Raw genomic sequence first — 27,586 nt, 5'->3', positions numbered from 1 at the left:
TTTATAGACACAGAAAGCGATGAAATGAAGAGAAAGATATCAAGTCTACCCAAAAGGTGATAAAATATTTTATTTGGGTTTTTTTTTTCAGGTGGTGAAAAAGAAAATAAATCATTAAAATGACTGTCAGAATGCCTCAAGGATAAGGACACGGACGAGGACTTGGCTATAAATGCTGTAGAGAGTAATAAAAGATTGGTTTTGTTTCCTTAGCATTCATCTGGGCTGTGCCTCCCTATTTCAACACAGACATCATGGGCAATGGTGAAAGTCATTCGCCGCAGGGCCCGCATTATCGCCTTTCCGCACAGGCCAGTCCAGGGACCCCAGAGCAGCTACTCCCAGCCCAGAACCAGACTCCCTCTAGCACTGACTGTGCAGGACATGCCATCAAACTGCCAGAGTGTCAGCCTCACAATTTTATTTTCACAGTTACCAATACGTATTTCATATAAACCTGCTTGGACAATAGGCATGGGGCTTTTAGTCCTTATTTTTCTTAGTCCTAGGAATTCAAGATAAAGGTAGACAAGGCTCCTGCCCCCAGGAGCTCAGTCTACAGTTTAAAGGGACTCAGATTAATTCTGATGTGACTTAATGATGTATTTCAAGTGCTTGAAGATAAAAAAAGGTGACAGAGTAGCTCCCATAAAAGCAGCTGGAGATTTTACTTAAACCCAGGAAGGATTAGTTAAGAATTTGTTAAAGAGGTAGGATTTTCAACTAACCCCCAAACTTGCATCCAGCATTTTGCCTTGGATATTTTCTTTGTTATTTTCTACTTGTCAAGCTCTCCCATCAACATGTGATGGTTCAACTAAGTCTCAAGACAGCTCCTACTCAAAACTAAGTTTGATCTACATTTCTAATGAATATAAGTGTGAAGAATTTGGAAACAAATGGAATTTTGAAGTGAAATGGAACACATGTCAATATTGATCTTAACTATTTCCCATACATCTTTATCTGATCCAGTCTCTTATATGTCATCCAAGTCATATACAACAGGGCCCGAAGACAGTCCCCAAAACCATGGCCTGCGAGGGAACAGGTGGTGTTTGCAAAGTGGAAATGATGCCTGTGGCCTTTTGCTGGTACCATCACTAATGGCACATGTATTTCTAGGTGCCAAGGCTCTCTGGACACCATCACAAGGACAGGCCATTAAAGAGGCTTTACCAAAGACCCTAATTAAACACTCAGTGGTCAAACTCCAGCACTATTAAGAAGGCACAAGCAAGAGGTAGCCTCTATCACCATTCATTTTCATAACCATATCTTTGCCCTTTAAATCAAAATCATGCAGGTTGGAGTATTTGGTGGCTTCTATAATTATTGATCACTAAGATGGCCACTTTTGACTACACAAAACAAGTTTTTCTCATACAGGCACATGGCTGAAAACCTAGAACCATGAAATATTTTTCCAGAAAAAGCCATGGTTCCCTGTCCAAGGCATGCTCATGTCATTCATATCACTAAGAAGGAACCTTGGCCCTCAAGCCCACTGCCTGAAGATTCCTATGCAGTTGAAACCAGCAAGAGCCAGCGTGGATGACTCAGGGAAAAGGTAATGATGGGATGAGTAATAGTTCTCTTGAAGTCACTAGTTAGGATAAAAACAGTTGTTCATTACCTGACAGGACAGGTTTCTCAGGTTGGCTGGGAAGAGAACAAATAAATCAATGCCACTTTCCTCCCTAGCATCTTAAAACTGTATTGAAAGTTTGCCTTTTAGCTCACGATTCAAGGGAAGCTAGCCAAAGAATTATCCATTTGGCCTCTGGTGATAATAGGGATGCACGAGCTAGTGAGTCTGGAGGTAAGAAACCCCATGGAAATACCACCTGTCCTCTGCTCTTGGCCACTGCCTGGAAGATTTCAGGAAACCTTTATATAAAATTGAGTGTCTTGTCCTAATAGGGTAGATTCACGTGCTTAACAAGTGGATGTAAAAGCGGTTGACATGGCTGTTCATTCGGAAGACTTGAAAATTGAAAGCCTTCTCCCTTTCAGAACCATAATCTAGGAGCAAACCCATGAATGTATTAGGGATTCTCATTTACCGCCCCCTCTATTTTCCACATTGCATTACTCTAATTTACCCATGGGGTTGGTGGAGGGAGATTTATTAAAATACTGTTTAATGAAAAATTAAATACTACTAAAAAAATAAGGAAGGGCCTCCCTGGTGGTGGCGCAGTGGGTTGAGCACCATACTGTGAAGCTCTCCCCAGCCTCTGCAGTGCGGGTTCGATTCCCGGGTGACCAGGGAGAGTCCCACATGGCACGGCAGACCTCTCCTGTCATGCCCGCTGCTCCCCTCAGCAATGTACTTAGGTCAATCTGCCTGTTCTGTTCCCCACTCTGTCTCTGATAAGTCCTCTCACCCCGCACGCCTCTGGCCTGTACCCCAGCTCTTGTATGCATAAATAAATAAATCTTTAAGGGGCCTCCCTGGTGGCGCGAGGGGTTGGGATGCAACCTATGAAGCTACCCGCAGCCGCTGCAACATGAGTTCGATCCCCAGCCAGGGAGCTACACATATGGCATGGCAGACCTCTCCTGTCTCGGCTGGTGCTCCCCTCAGCAGTGTATTTCAGTCAATCTGCCTGTTCTGCTCCCAACTCTGTCTCTGGTGAATCCTCTCACCCTCCATGCCTCTGGCCTGTATCCCAGTTCTTGTATAAAAATAAATCTTTAAAAAAAGAAAGAAAGTTGGCTTGATTTAAAAAAAAAAATAAGGAAAAGTTGGATTTGGTAGATGGCAAGTGACCATCTACATCACTGTCTCGTGTTAGCAGCCTGTTGGCTAACACTAACCAGGTTTGTTCTGTGTGACTGTGGCAATAACCTGCTTGGAAACACTGCTGAGGTGCCACAGTAAACTTCAGGAAAAAGACTGGACCACACACATGGTCAAGGCGTCCCTGAAGTTCAGACACAGAAGAGGCCAGGCTCCTGTATCAGAGAGTATGTAGGACGTTACACTGTTGTCTGGTGGCATCACTGGGTGTTAGCACAGATTTGCGTCCCAGAGTAACCGCCTTTGTCCTGTATCTCCTAGTTCAGCTCAACTGAGAGAAGAGTGGGCAAGCTTGGCCAGTAGTAGACTGAGCCCCCCCATGTCCGCAGCTTGAAGAGGAAAGGGCTCAAGGTGAGAATAGGAGAATCGTGTATGGGCTTGTCATGTTTAGACACAGAGGGAGTTTTCATTTCCCTTCTAAAAAGACTTCTCAGAGAAAGAATTTCAAGAGCTGCTTAAGGTTCCATTAGAAATGCAGTCCTTCGGCTGGATTCTGATAGCAACCTTTCAAGAATGAACCACTGCCAATTGTGAGAAAGTTGCTAAAGCACCTGTTTGTCACCAGGGTTAGACATTTGATGGCTGCATGTGCAGAAGTGCAAATACGCATTCTAAACATATAGGGAGGCCTTCCTTGCCAAGAGCCAGCCTAAAGCTAAGTTCTTTTTTTCTTTAAACCTTTTCTGTGTTTATTGTTAAGCAATCATTCTCACTGTTCAAAAAAAAACAAAAGGGCTTACACAGACTTTCAGGTATTGTCTGCCTACAACACTGGTCATAAAACTAACAAGAAAGCAGAACCATGAAACCCAGCAATTCTAGGGGGAGTCAAAGCTGCCATGAATTCAAGGACAATCTGCATCTGAGACATCCTCTGGGCATAGACCCCACACTCAAGAGAGACCAGAACTTGTGCTTTCACTCTAGGACCCTGTGTGAGCCACTAGCTCACCCTGCTCACCACTGTGCCATAGGCCCAGCTGCCTCCCACGTGCCCCAAGCCCAACCCCACCCACTCATTCACATCTGCCTCCTGGGCACCCCCATCCCCCAAAATAGGCAATGCTAGCAAATGTCAAAGGCCAACTAATGTTACTCAAGCAAGCCTACTGAAAAACAAAGGTGCAGGCTTTGGTAATCCGGTTGACCAACAGGAGGGAGCTAAAGGGGCTGGTCTGTTGGCTAGAACCATCACAGGAAGCAATTAGGTTTATGGCAAGGAAAGAACAGCCCCAAAGGCTTTGGAAACAAAAGCTGCTTGCTGCCCGTGTTCTGTTCTCTCCTTCTGTTGTAAAGCAGGCTGAGCTATTCGGTGCAATAGCCAGCAGAAAAGCACTCTGCAGATAATCTCTGCTGTAGAGACCAGCCTGCCAGGGAAGAATTTCTATGCTAGGGGATAAACTGGTTTGAATAAGGAAAAAGGAAAGCAAGCACCCAGAAAAGGAACAAGTACTTAATATAGGCAACATTATAAACTCTTCAAGATTAGCTGAAAGAAAAAATTATAAAGGTAATAGTCTCTACCGGTATAGGGAAAGCATCCCTAGAATTTCCAGCTTGACATCAGGAAAGATGACCTTCAGAGAAGCTCCTGCCATGAAAAGGGGACAGATAATGAGAGGGGAAGGGCACTTTGCTAAATGCAACGTGAGAAATGACCATTTTGATGCTTAAATAGATTCCCATTTTTCTTTTTTTTTTTTTAAAGATTTATTTATGGATCCAAGAACTGGGGTACAGGCCAGAGGTGTGGGAGGTGAGAGGATTCACCAGAGACAGAGTGGGGAATATAACAGGCAGATGGACTGAAATACACTGCTGAGGGGAGCAGCGGGCAAGACAGGAGAGGTCTGCCGCGCCATGTAGGTAGCTCCCTGGCTGGGGATCGAACTCCTGCTGCAGTGACTGCCGATAGCTTCATAGTGCTGAGACTCAACCCCTTGTGCCACCAGGGAGGCCCTGATTCCCATTTTTTAATGTGCCCCATACCCCTGTTACTGATGACGGGGCCTTGGGCCCAGTGTTATCACAGTGCCATGAGCCACTTCTTCCATGGCTGCAAGGTGACCTTATAAATATCAGTGATACTTGTCACTTTTCTTAGATTAAACCACTTGCATAGAACTGCATAGAGTTCAGGTCTTTATCTTATTTTTGCACCTATAAATGGGGATTAAAATAGTACCTACTCAGAAGATTTTGGAATGACTAAATGCAAAAATGGTGTGTGGCAAAAAAGCAAGAACAATATTAATGTTGGCTAATAATATTATCTATCTTCTTATATTCTCTGGGATGTTACAGATGGCCTCGGTTTTTCAGATTTCTCTTCTCTCAAATTAGCTTACAACACCTTCCTAACTTTAGGATTGTTTAAAGTCAAAATAAAATACTTTTAAAATTAAGCAATTTCAGCATGTTTTCATATCAGAGAAATTTTGATAAGTTTTAAATGGTCATAAATTATTTGCAGCTATTCCCATTAAGAGGTTGAGTCTATTTTCAAGCCCCTCCCGTAAAATCTGGGCTGGTGCTAAGTCTTTCTTTGACCAATAGAATATGCAGCTTGGACTCTTGTCTTCTTGCCAGAATGTTCTGTCATGCTAAAGAGTCTGAGTTAGCCTACTGACGAACAAGAAGTGACAGAGAAGAGTCATTCCGGCACATGTCCTCTAGATCAACCTTTCTGGACACCAGTTGAGTGGCATGAGTGGCCCCAGGCAAGACTAGCAGAACAACGCAGCAGAGCCCAAAATGCTGACACACAGAATGATGACCAAAAAGGTAGCTGTGGTTTTAAGTCAGTAAGTGTGGGGTATTTGATTATTATGCAATAGATACAGGATGAGGAACCTTATACAAATGAGGTCTCATTATTAATAGTGCTTCAAATACAAACACACACATAAAACCAGGCTACTTGTCCATATTGCCAGCAGATTTACCAACCACCACATGGTGCTTCCTCCAAACTCTCATCTTCCCCATTTAGGCCAGTGATGCCATAGCAATCAGCACCTTAACTTGGGAAATGCTAAAACTAGCTAATGATCAAATCTGGGGAGATGAGACAAACTTTCTGGACCAAGAGATAGATGCCAAATTGTCTTTGCAGAAGGTGGTGCTGGGAAAACAGGGTTTTGCTTCTTTTAGTCTGTAAGAGAACACAGGATCAAAAATAACAAGATTTGACATCCTTGGAAACAGCTTTACACCACGGGCCTTGGTGGATATTACATGATGAACATGGGTCAATACCTTCAAGGCATAAGCAAACCAGTTCAAGGTCAGTATCACCAGGTGAGAGCCAGGGAGAATCTATCAGAACTAGCCATGCAATCCTCATGATATGTGGTTCCAGATATGTGGTTCCAAGAAAATAGGAAGCCCCAAACCCTAAGTCATTCTCTTGGTTAGCAGAAAAACTCTCTTCTAGGCTTTGATTTTTCTGTGACAAAACTAAGCAAAACCTATCTTATATCATATTACATGGGGATAAAATACCACGTTCATCTCCTGCACTGCTGGTGGGAGTGCAAACTGGTCCAACCACTATGGAAAGCTGTGTGGAGATTCCTCAACCTACTAAAGATAGAGCTTCCATATGATCCAGCAATTCCACTCCTAGGTATTTACCCAAAGGACACAGAAACATTAATTCCAAGGAGCACCTGCACCCCTATGTTTATAGCAGCACTATTTACAATAGCTAAGCTTTGGAAACAACCCAAATGCCCAAAAATAGATGACTGGATCAAGAAGATGTGGTACATATACACCATGGAATATTACTCAGAAATCAAAAAAGATAAACACATGCCATTTGCAGCAACATGGGTGGAGCTGGAAGGAATCATGCTCAGCAAAATAAGACAGAAAGAAAAAGAAAAGTACCGGAGGGTCTCACTCATAGCAGGAATCTAGAAAACCTAAATAAGGGACCAGGAAAAAGAATAACTATAAGAAAGAAAAAAATCAAAATCAACAAACAACTATGAACCAGAGACACACTATGGGGGGGGGGGCAGGCGGGAAAAGGAGGGATTGGGGTCAAAATAAGGGGGTTGCAATTGTATGGGAATATAAAAATAAAATTTAAAAAAATAAAATAAAATACCATATTCATGTTTCTCTTATCTGTAACATGCAGGAAGAATTGATGATTTGTAGCAAAATCAAGAGGTAATATGTTATAGAAGACTTTGGGAGCCTATGTCTTGTATTTGTTGAGTGCACAGTTCGTGTTACCTATTCTGTGGTCAGAGCATGTCCACACAGTCATGTGCAATGAAGATTCCCAGCCATTAACCCACCCTGCTTTGAAATAATGACACCATGAGATCTGAACCTAGATGAAGAGATGGGAGAGAATTGGAATCTTTTTCTACATGGACTCAAATAAACTGATGGAAAGGATATAAATTTATAAATTATAAAAAACAAGCAAATAAGAGACAAATAACGATGCCTAATTTCAAGGAAATTCCATTATATATGTATATCCCTATTTGTGATGGTTAATTACATATACATACATTTTATATATGCAATTTATATTATAAAATTATATATGTGTACTTCACATATATAAAATACATACACACACACACATGCAAACACACACATACCCAAGGGGAAACTTATAGCAAAACACAATAATGTGTTTATTAGGATTATACTTGGCATCTTTTAAAAAGGATGATTGTCATTCTTCATTCTTTTTATAGTTGTCCACAGGCAAGATAGTCTTTAACCATCTTGAACTACTTACATGTTTAAATTTTTCAACTACCTCAGTGCAGAAGAGGCACATTATCAGTCATAGGTGGCAGTCACAGAGCAAGAGGGAGTGAGCAGGGGCAAGTGTGGAAAATGAGTGGCGCGCCAGCCCATATTTAATACCTGCCACTTTTTAGCTTGACTTTCTAACTGTGGGTAACTTACCTAATTTCTTTGCCCCTCAGTTTCCTCAGTTACAAAAGGTAGATATTAATAGGTCCTTCCTAATAGCTCCTGCACAATGCTGTGCAGATTCAGAAAGAGAGCGCCAATAAAATGCTTAGTGCTGTGGTTGGCAGTGCCTAGGACCCACTAAGTGTGAGCTGTGGTGATGGTGGTGAGGGAGATGGTTAATGTTAGAGGTATTGGTTTCACTGCCATTGTTGTTATGGTTCTGATGATGTCCCTAACACCATGTGTAGCACAGTAGCTAAAAAGGCACTAGGTGTCCATCGACCAGTGCTCGCCACACATCTCCCTGCACATGGAGCCCCACTTCTCTGATCGCCACACTCTTTGGGTTTATTAACAGCAGACTCTTAAGTTGAAGGAACAGCTCCCACACCATCCAATACGCCCTGGGGAAACAGCGATGATAATATACAGATTCCTACTTGTTTTCTAGAGCCTAATTAGGGTAGTACAATGTCATCCTTTCAAAAAGGCAAGGAGTAAAGCATCTCAGTAGATTCTATGGAATTCTGCTTTGTACTTGAAACATATAATCATCATTAACAAAACACGGGTGCTAATAATTCAATCTGCTCTTTAGACAAGAAACGGAAAGGTAAACATGGCGCCGGCCCCATCAGCTCACAATCTCACACCACTTCCTTTGGAGACTGTCTCCTCACCATCAGATGGAAGGTGGGAGGTCTGTGTATAAGGCAGAGAGGGCCTCTGGGCTGGGAGCTGACAGCACACACCAGAGAGAAGAGCAAACCAGGCTCAGGTCCCTGATGCCTCAAAGACATTCCTGACTTTGGCACGCTGACCTCAGAAAACCAGACCTCACTTTGTTTTTTTCACTGGGGAAATACACACAAGCCTTACAATATAACCTGGTCACCCTGTGTATTAAGCACCATGCCTGAAACCAAAAGGATGAAATTAACAAAATAAAAAAGCAGGCATTAGAAAGCACATCACTTTCAAAGTACCTGCATGAATGTTGTCACCTCTTCTTTGTTGGGGCAACACTCTCATTCTGTTTTGCATCAGGAAATAGTTTCTAATCCTTAACATTTACATACCCTTTAATGACAAATGTTCGCCCATCAGTGCATACCCTTGACACAGACACTTTTCATCTCGTTCCCCACCCACCACAGATTCCCACTTTTGACACAGGAACAGGGTCTCCAGAATGTTCTCCTTTAATTGACCAAGTTAATGTATTGGGTTAAAAAAAGAGAAGTCTTTAACCCACTAACCATTCCCTGAGCATGGAACCCCCTGAATTCCCCAGAAAGGTAACTTACCCCAAAACAACAGAACCACACTGAGCAACAAAGGGTACTGATGGGCTAGCATACCTGGCACTCTGCTGAGGGGCTGGGCCAAGACGGTCTCAGACGTTCAGGAATCCACACAGATCCCTGAGGACAAACCCAGAGCTCCCAAGTGAAAAACCAACAGTTGTGCACAATCACTTGGATTCCTACCTTAAGAGACAGAGGTTGGGGTCGTCAGGCTCTCCTCTGGAACAATGATCTGCACCCACAGTAACCAGTCTGCCAAAAGAAAAAGAGATAAGGTAAGAGCCATTGCTGACAGTAATTTACCTCCCTGAACAAGTGGATGGTTTCTACAAAAACCAGATCTCTGGAGGTTGGAAGACCTGAGAATACAACAGCAATGATAAAATCAAATGAACAATATCAAATGCATGAAATCCCTGGACTCAAGTCAGATAGTGCTGTTAAGTTTACAGAGAGTGAGCTAACATTTTATTAACACACACCTGGGCCCTGTCTAATTGGGAATAGTAATAATTGGTGAAATCATACACCTCATCACATCCCTCCACAAAATGGCTGTTTACCAAGGAACTGGCAGAACTTCATGTAACACTGACATATCTCAGGGTAGGCCGGCAGGTCAGAGCACACACATCCACACACAATGGAGACTCTATGCCTTTTAACCAACTCTGCTCTGGAAGACAGCCCTCCCAGTTGATGAAATAATGAAACCATGAGATCTGAACCTAGATGAAGAGGTGGGAGAGAACTGGGATCTTTTTCTACATGCATTTAAATAAAGTAAGAGGCAATTAACTATGCCCAATTTGAAAGAAATTCTATCATATTTGCATATGCCTACTTGTGATGGTTAATGTCATATATCAACTTAACTAGTTTTATATATCAAACTAGTTTACAGTGTCCAGTTGTTTGGTCAAATACCAGTCTAGATATTGCTGTGAAGGTATTTAGATGTGATTAAAATTTATATTAGTAGCTTTGAGTAAAGCAATTACTCTCCATAATGTGACAAGGACTCTCCAGTCAGACATGGTGTTAAAAGACTGAGGTCTCCCTAGGAAGAAGGAACTCTGCCTCTCAACAGCCTTGAGACACAAGTCTGATGTCAGCTCTTCTGTAGGTCTCCAGCTGCTGGTCTGACCTGCAGATTTTGAAGTTGGAGCCTCCACAATTATGTGGAGTCAAATTATGGGAGTCAAATTATTAAAGTAAATCTTCTCTCTCATGTATATGTGTATGTGTGTGTGTGTGTATACATGTGTGTGTTTTCATATGTATATATTCTATTCATCGGGGTTCTCTGGAAAACTCTAATAAATCCTATAATGTCATAAAATCCAAAAAGACTTGGATTTTTATTGTTTCTCCCAATGGAAAGTTGAGTGGGAATTGGTCTGTAATTGTTTGAAGCTGTGGTCTTTGCCAACAGTCTCGAGGGCAGTTTCTCTCTGTTGCTGGTGAGAGGCAGAGCTATAGAAAAACTGTCTTCAGACAGGTACATGGCTCAGGTAATGTAGGTCAAAGAAGTATAAAATTTGATTTTTGTATTTTTACATTTGTATAATTTGTGTATATCCTTCTGGCACCGCAATCAATTGTTTAGATTCTTTATTACGGTGAAACATACCTAATATAAAATTTACCATTTAAGTGTAGAATTCAGGGGATTAAGTGCCATGCTATGCACCATCACCACTAATCATTTCCAGAACTAATTCATCATCCCAAACAAAATCTCTATATCTATTAAGTCCTCATTACTCGCCCTCACATCCCCACCCCTCAGGCCCTGGGAAACATTATTTTACTTTGTCTCTGAGTTTGCCTATTTGAAGTGACTCATAATAGTGAAATCACACAACATTTGTCCTTTTGTTTCTCTATTTCACTTAGCATAATATTGTCAAGGTTCATCAAGATTGAAGGCTTGAATAAGAGTTCTGTTCCTTTTAAGAGCTGAAAAATATTCACTGCAAGTTATGGCACATTTTGCTTACTGATTGTTTTATAATTAATTTTTAAATTAATTAATTCCACAAATAATGGTTGAGTTTTTAAAATGTAAAAAGTCTTCATTTTTTAAAATATCAACTTTTTCTTTTTTTTTTTAAAGATTTATTTATTTATGCATACAAGAGTTAGGGTACAGGCCAGAGGTATGGGGGGTGAGAAGATTCACCAGAGATGGAATGGGGAGCAGAACAGGCAGATGTTTCAAAATACACTGCTGAGGGGAGTGGGCGAGACAGGAGAGGTCTGCTGCACCATGTGGGCTGCTTCCTGGCTGGCTGGGGATCGAACTCGTGCTGCAGAGACTGCAGATAGCTTCATAGTGCTGTGCTTAACCCCTTGCGCTACCAGAGAGACCCCAACATCAACTTTTTCTTGAGAACAGTATAGAAGAAGCAGAAGAGCTACTTGAACACAAGGATCCAATTGATTATGCAAATCCTAGTTTCTCATTGCTACAATTGATTCTGAAAATGAAAGTATGTTAGTTTTTCTTCCCTGAGAGTCCAGTAAATCTATACCCCTATCTTAATATTCATATTTAGAGCTGAACAAGAGTAGAATACCCCCACTATGTGCCCAGTACACACTGTACCTCTTCATAGGCCAGAGTCTAAATCTTATCAAGTGTCACCCTTGACCCAGTGGTAAGAGCTTCTATCAAAGCAGCTAATGGCAAGAAAGTGTAGTATTGTAAAGCACTGGTTTCTGTCCCTACAGATAACATATCCTGACAGAAATAACTAGAAAGGCACATCGTCCCTTTACTTGCTTGCCATTCATAAGCTTTTCATTTCCGGGGCCTATATGTGAGGTAACCAGTCTTGTATGTGGAAACAAAGGTCCAAAGAGGCTCGCTCCCCAGCAAGAAGAGTGAGAAGTTGAAAGAGAAGGCAAGAAGCTGCTCTCCGTGCCTGCTTTCCTCTGCAAAGCATAAAAGAGCAGATGGCATGAAGCAGGGAATACCTCACACACCTGGATTCACAAAAGGGGCCCAATGTGAGTCATCGAAAAATGCCTGCAGGAAGCTGACAAAAAAAAAACACCACGATTGCACACTGGCAAGGGAAGTGCACATAAGAGCCAGAGCACCTAGGATCAGGCCACTTTGTTCAGCATCAGCTTCTCAGCTGGGAGGCTCTGCTGTCACTCCAGACTGTTAGCACATAGCTGGGCAGAAGTTCATTCACTGCTGTGTGTTCAGTTTCATTGAGAACATGTCCTTAAACAACAAAAGCTATTTTGGAAAGTTATAGAGAACTAACTCTTGAGTTCCTCCTGTATGTTTTTTAAGACTAACTTGGAGATCAAGAGCTTTTTTACATAAATACAAAATAAAGATTGTTAGAGTCATTCCCTGCAGTGTGTAGGTAAAGAATCCATTGCCTCTAAAACAGGAGCCATTTCCATGCTTGCAGAAGCCAGTGCCCAGCAGGTTGAAAGTAGGATGTCAATACAAAGATCTCTAATGAACCTAATCAGGAAAACCCAGAAGGGAGCACTTGTCCCAAGTAATTACTGAATGCCCTACTCAAGGCATAAAGAATATACTATCTGGAAGTGGATGAGGGGCACAACTTGAGTGCTAAAATTTTGTCTGTGACAATCATTCCAATCCTCCAGGTTGTGTTACGTTCATTCAAGCTTTTCTAAAGTGTGTACATTATATGCATTTTCTCTCCCCACCCCAAACCTGCCTCACTCCCTCTCCATTGACCTGGTTCCATTCTTAAAGAATAGAATGCCAACAAAACAATATGACTGCATCAGCATTTATAAAATTAAACTTGTAGGATGTTGTACCCTCTCCCTCCAAAATGTGTATGTTGAAGTCCTAACCCCCAGCACATTTCTTCAAAGTGACTGTATTTAGCAGTAGTCTTTAAAAAAAAAAAAAAAAGTGACTAAATAAAAATGGGGTCATTAGAATGGACCCTAATCCAAAATGATCATTATCCTTATAAGAGGAAATCTGGACACAGACATGCATAGAAGGAAAACCACGTGAGGCATCAGGAGACAGCGGCCAACTACAATCAAGGAGACAGAGCTTAGAAGAAACTGATGCTGCCAACACCTTCATCTTAGACTTCCAGGCTCCAAAACTTTGAGAAATTTGCTTAAACCACATAGTTTGTGGTACTTGTTATGGCAGCCCAGAGAATTAATTTTCCTTCCCTCTGCCTTCTCCTCTGAATGCCAGGACAGACTCCGGGGAGGAAGTCTATACAGGCTGCAGGCATACAGCTCCTACTCCTTCCCAAGGACCGTCATTCATGGCCTCATCCCCGAAATCAACAGAAAGTAACAAACCGGACCACCACAGACACCCTGAAGACCCTACTCCAAACACAAGCCTTGCTTGCTGACCCCCAGGGCCCTGACCTCCATGTTACAGGAAGTCTTTCTGCCTTTCCCAAATGTTCTGTGTCAGCTGGAACTCACACTGCAAACAGCGTCTGTGGGATACTGTTCCCAGAGATTGTGCCTTCATTTCCCTGGCTTCAGTACCCATGACTGGCTCAGATGCCCGAACCAACCTCCATCCCCACTCTTCCTAAAAAGATGAGTTGGGGGGCAAAGTGCCCTGTGCATTACAAAACTGAGTCCAGAGCAAGAGATTATCAGGAACAAAATGACTCCCAATTGCTTCCAGATTTGATTCACAAAAGTTCATATAGGACAGCTAACTGCTGCCCTCTGTCAATGCTGATTGTTGGTGGTCACAAACACCATAGTTTTAATTCCCAATATTTCCATAACCACCACCTTTGGCCTGTAGCATAGATGGGCATTATTAGATCTGGCTCTGGGTAAATTTCTTTAAGGGGGCTGTGCTGGATTCAGAGAGAGAACAGAAGGAGATGAACTGTTGGGAAGTTATAGTGACACATGGGTTCACTTAGCTTGTCCTCAAGTCTCAGATCCTCTCAGCTCCGCTAGTCTCCTTGAGCTCCTCAACCTTGCTCAATCACCTCTCCAAAACCAACACAAACTTGGCACAGTTTTGCCTACAAGTATCCAAATCAAATGTGACAACTCCTTTATTACAAGTAATACCCTAGAACACCCCTGGGGTCAGCAAGCAAGGCCCTGGGCGCTCCCCAGCTGCAATGAGAGGAGTTCTCGTCCTGGGACCACTAACATTCATTCCTGTGGAATACCAGCCCTTGTAGAAGAAAAAGGAGAACAGACTGATGCAATTATCCAGGCAAAAGGGAACTTGTCAAACCATTTAGATAAGACAGTACTTGAATTTATTCAGGTCCCATTACCTGAGGGTGATTGTGCTTCCACCCCCTGCTGATTCTGCAGGCTGCACAGTATTTTCCTAGCCAGGAAGGAAAGGAAGGATGACTTTTCAATCTACATTCCAGGGCTCTGCCTTTAAACCAGCAGGAATCATGCCTCAAGCCAAGGGGTAATTTGAACTTAATGGAATCTAAGGACACACCCTGTTGAGCGACTTTGCCAAAGAATCTGAAATTCAGTGATAAATTCTGAAAAAATAAAAGTACCTAATTTATAAATAGATGTTCCCTTATCCAGTTCAATGTTACTTACATCTATTGCCAATGGATTACATATTAACTTTGCTAATGGTTATGTATTAATTAATCTATTTGTGAGCATCTCCAGGGTCTGGATAGAATCCCATTCTTATATCCCTTTAGCACCTAGTTTTGGACACAAAATAAACACTCTGTAAAGGCTCAATTACTGATTGCTTGTTGCTTTTCAAGTACTCTTTTCCTATAGGGAAGCAAATCTACTCTATCTGCCTCATTGTGTCAACAACACAACTTCCCTTCTCCTCACCACCCACCATCCAACCAAAATATCAGCATCAAAATCTCCACAATGAATGTCCATCTTTTCTGTGGGTCAAACACATTAGCAAAGCTACAGATGGAGCTTCAGTTGGTCAGTTCTTGTTCTCTGTTTAAAATCTGAGCATCAGTGAAATGAGCCAGAAAGAAAAAGAAAAATATTGGATGGTTTCACTAGGAAAAATGTAGAGGAACCAAATAAGGGATCAGGAAAAAAAGTAATTATAATAAAGTGAAAATCAACAGGCAACTATAGATCAGAGACATTCTATAGGGGAAGAGGAGGGAGAAGGATCTGGACAGGTTAGGAAGAGCACAATAGACTGTGGTTATAGTGCACGGGTGAAATGGTCACGGGAATTTCATGGGGAAATCATACACTGTACAAATATGAAGAATGATGTAATAAATATACAAAACATAATAATGTATTGCTAAAAAAAAATCTGAGGATATGAGCATATCTATATGCTTTCAAGAACTGTAGTAACAGGGAAGGAGGAGGGAAGAGGGATCAGAGGGAAGGAGGGAGGAGCACAGGGGACCGAGGTGATGGTGCACGGCTGCATTCTATGGGGACTACATCTGAGGGGGTGAAGGGAAGAAAATATTGTTTAAAAATGAACAATGATGTAAAAAAATAAATAAAAATAAGGGATTTTTAAAAAAGGACTATAGTAATAAATTGCCACCAACATTGAGGCTTACAGGGGTTTTGGTGGAGGTTGAGAGAAGCATGTGAATATAGGGAGGTATGAAAATGTACTACCAAAGTAGATATGTAAATGACTAACAATTTTTTTTTTATTGTGGCTCAAAATGACATTCATTCCCTCATGGTTCTGAAGACCAGAAGTCCAAAGTCAATGTGCTGTAGGAGAGAACAGGATAAGCACATATCACACTGTGTAAGTATCATAAAAGAAGTAGTATCAATTAAATTCTTTAGGAAGCACAGAAAAGGATGCCTTTGAAAAGAGGAAAATTTCCTAGAAGAGGCAGAATGAAAGATATCATAAACAATAAACAATATTTTGATGAACAAAAGGTAGGGAGTCAGAGAAGAGAATGAAATACAGAAAAAACACAATTGCAGAGACACAGAGCCAAGTGAAAGCAAGTGGCCTTTTCCAGTCCCCATGAAGAGCAGAATGTTCCGCCACTGGCTGCATGAATGGTGAGTAACAAAGGCAAGTGCAAAAAGGTCAGGTTAGCATCTCGAACACCACACCAGGGAATTTGAAATTGGCTCTGTAGGAGATAGGAGTTGTGGAAAGCTTGCAAGCAGGTGCGCTAAAGCTACTTCTGCACTTTCAGCTGATCACTTATAGGGTCTGTGAGAACTAACCCTGAAAAATAACGCATCACTATCATCTGGAGAGTTTCAAACTTACTTAATACCAAAAGAAAAGGAAAAATAACAGTTAACACAATTCCTTTGACAATGACATCATTCAGATGTTTTGCTATTTTGGCATTAGGGTCTTTAAGGCAACAAAAGCATACCTCTCCTTGAGCTCCCCTTTATTCCCTTGCACAGAGTTAACACTTCCCCTCAGTGAATATCCATTTAGTCCATGTTATACAAAGAAAGAAATATATGGATATATGCACCTATACATAAAAACTATATAGCACTGCGTCTTTGTGTTAAGATTTTATATATATATCTTATATATATATATCTTGATACACTTCATAAACAGTGTTCTAAATTTCTTTTATTCACTATGAATCAATTTTAAAAATTCTGATTCCTGCCTCCCACCCAGGTCTAACTAATCACAATCCCAGTTCATTTTGAGTTCAGTCAATCAGCATTTGGGAGACACTGGTATAGAAGATGAACCAGGGAGAAGATAAAGTAGAGGCAAGAAGAGCAGTAAGAACATTCTGCAATAATTTAGGCAGGAGGTAATGGGGTGCTGTACAAAGGTAGTGGAAATAAAAATGAAAGATGGAATGGATTCTGAGGTCCTGTGAGAATAAAAGCAATAGAACTTGTTTACTAATTAGATTGCGGGGTGACAAAAAGTAGTGGCCAAGAAATGCCCCTCGGGCTGTTAAGTTGAAGGAGTTGGAGGACAGTGGCACCATTAACAAAAATGTTCAACACAGGAGGAAGAATGGGCTGTTGGAGGTAAAACTGATTTGGTCTTAGTAGTGTACACTTGAGGTTTCAGCAGGACCTTTGTGTAAGTATCTCCAACAGGTATTTATACACGCTGGACTAGATCAAGGCAGGTCAGGGCTCAAGATTCCTACATAAAGGTAACACACAGATGTGCACAAGGAAATAGGCGTTTTAGAAAAAAGAAAGCCTTGACTAGGTGCTGGGGGAGAAGGTGGTATTTCAGGGAGATTAGATGAAGACCAGCAAGCTCAAGCTCAAGAGACTAAGTGGTGGCCAGAAGTAGGATAAGAGCAGCTGGAATCAGGAAGGAAGCCATGAGAAAGGTCAAAGGTCAATAAACCACAGTGACCAGTGTGTGTGACTGAAGAGGCGGACGAGAGAGGTCATTACACCAAGTAAGTGTCCCTCCCTTTACAGATCCCTACTCAAAAGAGTGCTAAAACTAAAACAGTTAACACTATTACATTTCTCTTTACTAAGATAAATCGAACTAGAAGGAAGTAACTGCAGAGGAGAGCTCCGGGAAGATGAAAACCAGGCCCCATAGTGACTGCTGTATGTGACAGTCTTTGCCTTTGTCAACAGCTCGCAGAGAGGTTTTGACCAGTAAAAAGCAAACTAACTATATCTTTACCTTAGATACCAGATAGCCCTTAGATACAAGACAGCAAAAAGGATTAGGTTGAAAACAGAGAGGTTATTTAAAAGCAGACACCAATTTAGAGTCTCAGAGCTTCTGGCCAGTCTTGCTGTTCAAGGCATTTAACCCCACAGAAGACAAGGTAGTCATCCTTTGGAAGAAATTAGCAAGAAGACTCTGAATTCCATGGCATCCTGCAAAGTAGAACATCGCTATAAGGTAGAAAACTGCGAACTGAGGGATTGGCAACAATCTTACAACATTTTTATATAAGGTGGCATACAGGTATGGAACCAAACAGCTTCTGAACCCCTACAGTCCACCTTCTCTCCCTTCCCCAGGAGACAGGACAATTGGAAAACTACGTGCCGAGAGAAACACCCACATACACTCACCATCCACTATCTACAAGAAATCCCCTGCATTTTTCATTGATTTTACAACCAGGGACCACAAGACATTTGAGGAGAGACTCCCACATGAAAAAGTGGGGCCAAACCAAATAGATAAGCAAATATGATGAACTCAGAGATAATAACAAAAATGAAGATTGTTATGGCACTGTAGTGGCTACGACAACCCAGAGAGGTATTTATTTGCCCAGCATAGTTTTAAAAATCTCATTTCTTCCCATGACATGCAACCACATGGATGGAACTAGAGGAGATTATACTAGTAAAATAAATCGGAAGGCAAGAAAGACTAGATGATTTCACTCATATGTGGAATATAGAGAAAGAAAAACAAAGGAACAGTCGAAATATAACCTAGAAATCTGACTTCAGAATTGAGGCTACTAGAGAGGTAGGGTAGGAGTGGGAAACAAACAGGCGAGGGGGCCCAGCAGACAATGGTGGAGGATTATGGGGGTTTTGGTAGTTTGCATGTTGTGGTGACATACGTCTGAAGTGGTATGAAACTGTTGGGTCTCCCTGGTGGCACAGGGGTTAAAGACAGCACTATCAAGCTATCGCCAGCCACTGCAGTACAAGTTCGATCCTAGGTGGGCCAGGGAATAACCCACGTGGCGCAGCAGACCTCTCCTGACTCACCTGCTGCTCCCCTCAGCAGTATACTTCGGTCAATCTGCCTGCTCTATTCCCCACTCTGTCTCTGGTGAATCCTCTCACCCCCCACACCTCTGGCCTAGACCCCAGTTCTTATATGCATAAATAAATCTTTCAAAAAGAAAAAGAAAATAAATATGCTGTTGTAGTAAAGCTACATTACCTGAATAAAAAATACAATTTTTAAAATTTTGTACTTCTATGTTACCTTGAAATACCAAAAAACCTGGCAATTCCAGACTTGCTTTGGTAATCATATGTGTCTGGAACCAGGAATGAGGGTAAGAAAGAGAGAGGTCTGTGAGGAGAGGGTGTTCTGAGCCCTCAGTTACTGGATTTGCCAAAGGATCTGTTACAGGGCAAACTGAGGGGCACCCCAGGACCCCTGAACTTGCATTCTAAATGGGTTCTGCCATCCACCACATTAAAACAAGACATACTCTAATGTGTAAGATCTTCAATAGAAATTAACTTTCATACAATTAGTGTGCAGTAAAGAGAAGGGAAAGAATAGATAGGGCTTCCCTGGTGGCACAGGGGATTAAGCACCGCACTATGAAGCAATCTGTGCAGCTCAAGTTCCATCTCCGGCCAGCCAGGAAGCAACCCACATGGCGCAGCAGAACTCTCCTGACTCACTCGCTACTCCCCTCAGCAGTATATTTCAGTCAATCTGCCTGTTCTGTTCCCCACTCTGTCTCTGGTGGGTCCTCTCAAGCCCCCACGCCCCCTCCACCCTGCATCTCTGGGGCCTGTGCCCAGCTCTTGTGTACATAAATAAACCTTTAAAAAAAAAAAAAAAAGAACAGATAAATTAGTTTCCACATGCAGTACCCAAAATTACACACCCCCTTATGGGTAATTACACACACAGGATTGGCCCAGTGGGGCTACTGACGCCTAAAAGCTTTCCACAAGTCTAAGGCACCTTCTGGGGGGATCCATAGGAAAGGGGCAGAAGGGGCCAGGTAAGTTTGGAAGGAAAGGAGCCAATCAAAACCCAAGTCAAGATAAAGGCTGCCATCGTCAACATCCCTGCGGGTCTCTCACCCACGTCTGTTTCAAGTGTCTCCTTCTGTGTCCCCCAAGCCCCTGGTACAAGTCCAAGGCCAAGAAGTAAGTGCAGCTTCTACACGTGTCTCTCTGCTCCATGTGCCTCCTCCAGGTCTCCTCCTTGATCCTCCTTCCTCTCTTTCTTCCTTTCTTTTCTAGCTTCCCCTCCCTGCCCAGCTCTACCCTTCCTTGGGTGGGGCAGGGAACCTGGAACCTCCCCTTTCCCTGGGGATTAGCATGTTCAGTCCATGACCCAAAAAGAGGTTAAGAGCCTTGAAACAGCCCCTCTTCTTTTCCCAGCATTTGGCCAACCTGCAAGTGTCTTGCCCTCTGCTCCACCCACATCTGTAGTTTGGCAAAGTTCTGCATTTCACTCCTTTAATCTTTCAGTCACTCCCTCCAGCCCTTAATCACTTTTATGACTCTTTTCTAAATTCCTCCAATTTGTCCAGACCCACTGTCAAGTCCTGCATTTCTTTTCCCTGGGAAGAGTCTTAGCTTCAGAATTGCAAAGCAAGAGTATACCTAAAAAGTTTTAGAAGGGCTATCCAAGATTTGACTTGTTAATTCAACTTCTCACATGCAGCCACCCAGTTCAGAAAGGTGAGTAAAGAGCATGCCAGGGAACATGAAGCATGGGAATCGTGCATGTAGACATTACTATGACATTTCTTGTCCATTGAGAAGACAGAAGTCTGTTCTTGCAGCCATCTTGAAATACTCTGAAGAGAAGAGGAAGTATCGAAACTACCCAGAGCTCAGAACACATGACTACAATCACTCCTGACTTGATTAGAAAAACACACTCTTACACAAACACACACACATGTTGGTTCATATGCATAAATCTGTAATCAGCTAAATCTGCTCTAGCCAATCTGAAGTTTCTTGCTGCACTAAAGCAGCAGACAATTTGCTCCGACTGGAGGTAATTACAATATATAAATAAATTCCTGCTAAATGAGAATTAATTGAAATTCCTCTCAAAGCTTTTCAAAAGACAAAATAGGCTGCCCTTCAGAGATACCATCTCCTGGGTTAATGAGTTGGATTATTCTGTTTATCACAAGCCAAAGGTAACTTGGAAGTTGGACTGATAAAGGTTTTCTTAAATTGCTTCACTGTGGGGTTTCTGCTTTGTGTTTTGTTTTGAATGTGCACAGTTTTTGGACCACACAACTACCTCCAAAGCTCTTGAAAGCAAAATAGGTATTGGGAACTTGAGCACAGTCAAGCTCAAAAAGAATTTTAGTCAAGACTCCAGGGGAACCACAGAGAAACTGGGAGTGCATGTCCTCTTGCACGTAGCCTTCATCTGACTGCCACCCAACATGGTCACTGGTGGGAGGGGGTCTCATGAGGAGGCCTATATTCTAGACTGTTTTAGAACTTTCCATGAGAGCACCTTGATTGAATTTCTTGCCTCACCTGACAGTGTTGCCAGGAAATCTCAAAAGGTAAGTCTAGAAAAACTAGGCAGCATTTGAAAAACCTTTCTAGGACTAGCACATATAAGAGTCTCTCATGATGACCAGTTCAAAGTATCTAATGCCTATTATTTGTCATTTCAACAATTTTCCTGGAATTGCTTTCCTTCACATCTCCTTGGGTTGTTAATACTTGGGTTTTTCTAGGAGTTGCTCCAACAGCCAGAGTTAAGGGTCTTCTGTTGGGGGCTTAGGAGGTAGGAGATACTGCTGAGCCTTCCAAATGATCTGTAACCTGATAACAGCTTGTCTACTTAAATTGCTCCAAAAGTGTTCCATTGTTCCTCAGAGAAAGACAAAACCCTTTTAATACAGCCTCGTCTGATCCTTGTGCCCACGTTTTCAACCACATGCTTTCTCTCTTCCCATCACATTGGCCTCCTTTCTGACGTCCACATTTACCATACTTCCCCCTACCACAGAACTTCTGGGCATCCTGTTAACTGGTCCAGAAAGCTCTCCTCTCTCCTTCTGCCCTTAACTCACCCCTCCCTTTATATTTCGGTTCATGAGGCACTTTGCCTGGAAAGCTTTCTCTGACCTCTCTTGCTATATTTAATTCAGTCTAAAAGAGACTCAAGAGCAGTCTGCTTTTCCTCCTCCTAGGAACACTTACTACTGTTGCAATTTCACATTTGCTCATATGATTATGTGATTCAATTTCTATCTTCCAAACTAGATTCCAAGTTCTCTGAGAGAAGGGTCCATGCCTGCTTTTTTTCACCTCACTGCATCACCGCTGGCACAGACAAGAGGTGCAATAACTCTCAGGTAGATACACAGGAGGAAGGATGAAAACACAATCTCAGCAGGACCATCTGATCCCCCATCCTATTCCCTTTGGTCATGTGCTTTCTCTGCCTCCTCTGCCCCCAGTTTCACCTGCACTCTCCAGACTCCTGCCCCCCTGCCTCCTGGGATCAAATCTGTGCACCTTCTCAGATTCCTCAAAGTATTTCCCTAGCTTCTCTTTCTTCCACTTACATGGGGTCATTGCTCCACTGTGGTACTGACTGGCCCACCCCATGAGGATCATGGGCCCTGGCTCACCCTGCTCTTCCTGAGGGTGGAAAAGGTCAACCTGAAGTCAGGCAGGGTTAACACCCCATGGGATAAATCTTTAACAAGGTGACAAGGAGATAGGAGTGAAGCCAAAGGCCCTTTCGCTCTCCTCAAGGCATGGCCCCATGTCACACCACTGGAGAAGTGCTGAGCCATGAATAAGCTGCTAAGAGACAGATATGGTTCTTCACAGCCTGTTGAAAGGCATTAGCCAGCACAGGATAAAGCAGAACATCTTCCCTTGTTCTGCTTCTCTTCTTCCTCGCCTCAGTATCCTGCACTTGCATCTTTCAGTTTGTTGGCCATGTAATTTTCTCAGACCTGTTCTCCTGAGCATACAGACAGATGTCCTCTACATCCCCTAAAGACACAGCACTTATGGCCCAAGCACAAAGTATTTTGAGAGAAGTTTCTCACTCATTCAAATGAGTAAATAAAGCTATTGGAATCTTGTCCTGAGTATCTACAAGGGAAATCACCAGCCCTTGCTTAATTCCACACTGGTCAGCATCAGTGACACTGATTTTAGGTTTAAGAAACTCACATTAAAACCATTTGTCTCAAAATGTTTAAATGGTGAACCTCAGAGAATCTGATAAAAGCCAGGAGCCCTTCTCCCAGAAAAAGGCACATGTGCACTGGTTTGCTTTCAGTTTAGGGAATTTAGGGGATTCTCAGAATCCCTGAAGCTCCATCCATTAAAAAAGTGTTAAGAAACACTAAACAGAGGGACAAAGGGGAACACAACCAGTGGGTGGTGACAAGAAGATGCACCAAAGTCATATTTACCAGGAACAGGTAAAAGAATAACCAAAATCTTAAAAGAAAACAAAAATCAAGGGTAGAAAATATAAAAGCTGATATATTTGAGGCATGCTAAGTAGAAAGGGAACTGGATCTTTGTTCTGGGAGCCCCTAAACCTATCGCTATTTCCTCCGTGCTTTGTAAAAATCATTCTCTGCTCATGGGCTATAGAACATGGCAGGCAGCAGGCTGGCTCTGACCCATAAGTCACAGTGTGCCTCCCCCTGCAAATACCAATAAGGCATCTCCCCCCACACTATGATACCTCAAGTTCAAGTCAGGATTTTTTTCACCCTGGGGTCTTGGTTCTCACACAGTGATAGGCACACAGCTGAAGACTAATGTCATATATGCAGAATGAAAGACTCCCATTCATCTTTCAAGACTGAGTGCAGATCACACTCCACAAAGGCCTCCCTCACCCCCAGTTTGAACTGCAATTGCCTCTTCCTGTGGTGCCTACTGACTTTCGGGCTGACATAGGCTGTGCACTGAGGCTTTTCACCAGCTAAGTGACCTCCAGTGAGCAGCTTAGACAGAAAAACCAGAAAATTCATTTCTTGCCTATTTTCAGAAATGAAATTTTTCATTTCTGAATGGTCTTTTTGCTTTCTTCTGTGAATATAAAAGAATACTTACCATGTATTTCCATAAGCTAGTCTTTTAAAAGTCCTATCAAAAGAGGGCTCCAAGATATCTGTTAAATATTCCTGTGCAGCTGTTCACATTTTAGCATTTAATCAGTCATAATTGCAATTTAAAAACAATTAAACTTGGTGGGTGTTATTTACTGCATCTTGTGATGATACTGTCTTTATGCTTCTCAAAGAGTGATGACTGGGTAGAGATCTCTGGGTCTAGAAAACAGTGTTTGTCACCCACAGTTAATTTCCTTGACCATACTTTTGGAGTGAGGGTGGTGTGGCTTGAGAAAACATCACTGTAATTTCAGATCAAAAGTTTTAAAATAACCCAAAGGCAGAGTCGAAACTGCTATTAAAGTCTTGTGGGTTTTGAGCATGTTCTCAGCACAAGAAAACCAAGAACAGCCATTACCCACTATGACCTTGCCCAGATCATAAACTCATTGGCTTTCATATTCTTAAAAAGAAGTTGAAACCAAAAGTTATATAACTCTAGCCAAGTAGCTATGGTGCAAAAACAAAGGGGGGATTAAAGTGTGTTGATATTCTTTTCTTATGCAGGAGAAAGCTACTATTTTCTCTCCCCCCAGGATCTAATTCACTGTGCTTGTGTCCAGCAACTGAAATGTATAAAGTAATGTGCTTTTAAGAGTTAAGGATGTAGGGCCTCCCTGGTGGCAAAAGGGTTAAGACGCAACCTATGAAGTTGTCCGCAGCCATTGTAGCCCAAGTTCGATCCCCAGTCAGGGAGGTGACCACATGGTGCATCAGACCTCTCCTGACTCGCCCACTGCTCCCCTCAGCAGTGTAATTCAGTCAATCTGCCTGTTCTGTTCCCCACTCTGTCTCTGATGACTCCTCTCACCCCCCACACCTCTGGCCTGTACCCTAGTTCTTGTATGCATAAATAAATAAATCATTAAATAAAAAGAGTTAAGGATGTAAGAAGACAGTGGGGCCATATGACCATTATGATCTCTATTCGAGGGTCAGGCAGGAAATGCTCCTTATGCACACAGGACTATGGTGGAGGACTACGGACGGGTGATTTGGTGATGGGTGTGGCATGGTAACAACACCTGAAGGGGGAGATCCTGTACCACTACATAATAAATAATTTAAGTCAATGTTGCCTCAATTGAAAAAAGTAAAATAATTTTTCTAAAAGGAAATGTTCCTTATGAATTCAGAGAATATTTTAGTACTCAAAGAGGAAGTATATAATCTTGGGATAAAGAGCATTAAAAAGTACATGTACCCTCTCTCAACAACTGATAAAATAACTAGACAGAATATGACCAAGGAACAAGAATATAAAGGGACAATACAATCAACCAGCAAAATCAAATAGAAAGTTCCACCCCAGAACAACAGAATACACATTCTTTTCAAATGCCCATGGAACACAGGCCTAGCTTGGGCTATATGACAAGAGTGTAACACAGACTATGTACAAATTTACAGGAATCACATTCTGAGTATATTCTTCAACTACAATGAACCAAGTTTAAAAAAATCAGTAGCAGAATGATAAAAGGAAATTCTCGAAACACCAGAAAACAATGCACTTATAAATAATCCACGGGTCAAATAAAATGTCTTTAAGGAATTTAAAATATACTTACCTGAACTAAAATGAAAAAATATCAAACTATGTGGAATGCAGTTTTAGCCAGGCTAAGAGGGAAATTTACAGTAATAATTATAAACATTGGAAAGGAAGAACTGCCTCAAATCAATAATCTAAGCTCCTACCTCAAAAATGGAGAAAAACAATAGCAACATAAACCCAAGACAAGAGAAGGAAGGAAATAATAAAGCTAAGGAGAAATCACACAAACACCCACAGGGAAAACATCACATGGCAGAGAAGGCGGGTGTGGAGGGTTACAGGAAGGAAGGCCGGAAGTGCCAGCCAAACAGCAGAAGCTAAGGTAACCAGAGGAAGGATTCCCTGACAAATTTTTAAGTGAGCATGTCCCTGCTGACACCTCAATTTTGAACTTGAAGCCTCCAGAGCTGGGAGACAATCGATATCTGTTGTTTTAAGCCACCCTGTTGGTAGCACTTTGTTACAGTGGCCTAGAGAACCAAATCAGCTTCCAGTTAAGTCGAGGAGGGTAAAGAAGAATAAGAGAAAACTTGATTAATCCAACAGGAGGGAATTTTTTTAAATATCACAATATGAAAATATTTTATATAATATAAAACTGATATATTCAAATATGTCAGTAACCCAAAATTATAAACATTAAATTCACTAGACTACAAAATGCTGCATAGGTTAACAAATCTAACTCACAATTTTCAGGTGACATTTCTAGGACAGAACAAAATTTAAAAAATAAAGAATAAGAAATGAAAATGAAAATGAATACACCTAACACCAACTGCGGAAAAAAGCTGATGTTGCAATATTAACAGCAGAGACAAAAGGAAGAACTGAATCTTACAATGCATCAAGAAGAAATAATTATAGTTACCTTCCTAAACAAAAATATAAAGTAGGAGCTCCCAACTATAAGGACAAACAGAACAAACCAGAGTGTCAGAAATTCTTTTCTGAAAATAATGGTCTAAGAAAACATGTAGATATAAACCAGTAGGGTCACAGATAATGCGAACAACTTCACCAGCAAGAATAACACAAATATGTAAAGTCTTTATCCAACACACAATTCACTTTTTTTTTAAGATTTATTTATTCATGCATACAAGAACTGAGGTACAGGCCAGATGTGTGGGAGGGTGAGAGGATTCACCAGAGACAGAGTGAGGTGGGGAACAGAACAGGCAGATCTACTGAAATACACTGCTGAGGGGAGCAGTGGGCGAGGCAGGAGAGGTCTGCTTCGCCATGTGGAATTCTCGCCCAGCCGGCCGCGATAGAACCCGCACTGCAGAGGCTGCGGACAGCTTCACAGCGCTGCACTCAACTCTCTGTGCCAACAGGGAGGCCCACAATTCATATTTTGTCAAAGCACATGTGAACATTTATAAAATTATCCTTGTGGGCCTCCCCTGGTGGCACAAGCAGTTGAGCGCTGCACCATGAAGCTGTCCGCAGCCTCTGCGGTGTGGGTTCGATCCTGGTCGACCGGTGAGAATCCCACGTGGAGCAGCAGACCTCTCCTGTCTTGCCTGCTGCTCCCCTCAGCAGTGTATTTCACCAGTCTGCCTGTTCTGTTCCCCTCTCTGTCTCTGGTGTATCCTCTCACCCTCCTGTGTGTCTGGCCTATACCCCGGTTCTTGTATAAATAAATAAATCTTTTTAAAAAATAAAGTTATCCTTGTACTTGGTTTCCAAGAAGTTTCAATAAATTTCAAGGAATCATAGTCATCCAGAGAACAATCCTTGACCAAACAAACAGACTGCATTTTTCACTTATGTCACAAACACACAGCATTGGTGAGAAAATAGAATCTCAGCCAGGGACAGGAGTAGAGGGGGAGGTAAACTGATGTATTATGACTATCAACTATCAATTTTTAAAATACACATTTCCCCTTTACCTATCAACCACTCTTAGCAATTTTTCCTAAAGATACACTTAAAAACGTGCATAAAGAAAAATGTACCAGGATTTTCATTACAGTATTGTTATAGTAAAGACACAAAATCCTTAATTGCTGCCATGGTAGGAATGTCTGAATTGTATGCCCATGTTTACTGATATGGAAGAGCACAAAATCTCAGAAATAATGGGTGTAGTCAACAATCATTAATTTTTATAGGGGTGAGGGGCATTATGTTCTGATGAAAGATACCCAAGAATTTAACA

At 41.9% G+C, this 27,586-nt stretch overlaps 1 protein-coding gene across 2 annotated transcripts in view; it reads right to left on the bottom strand.

Annotated features, from left to right (window-relative positions):
• The window catches only part of LYPD6B (LY6/PLAUR domain containing 6B), a 162,142-nt gene that overhangs the window by 38,379 nt on the left and 96,177 nt on the right, over nucleotides 1–27,586 (bottom strand). For both annotated transcript variants that reach the window (XM_037523313.2, XM_037523314.2), the window contains one exon: nucleotides 9,250–9,318. The gene's annotated coding sequence lies outside the window, so the exon portion shown is untranslated. Of the gene's footprint in view, nucleotides 1–9,249; nucleotides 9,319–27,586 lie in introns of those variants that run through there.

The sequence above is a fragment of the Talpa occidentalis genome, unplaced genomic scaffold (assembly GCF_014898055.3).
Source record: "Talpa occidentalis isolate TD23 unplaced genomic scaffold, MPIMG_talOcc4v2.1 talOcc4.3, whole genome shotgun sequence".
NCBI lineage: Eukaryota > Metazoa > Chordata > Mammalia > Eulipotyphla > Talpidae > Talpa > Talpa occidentalis.
This window is presented reverse-complemented; position numbering and strand designations above follow the sequence as displayed.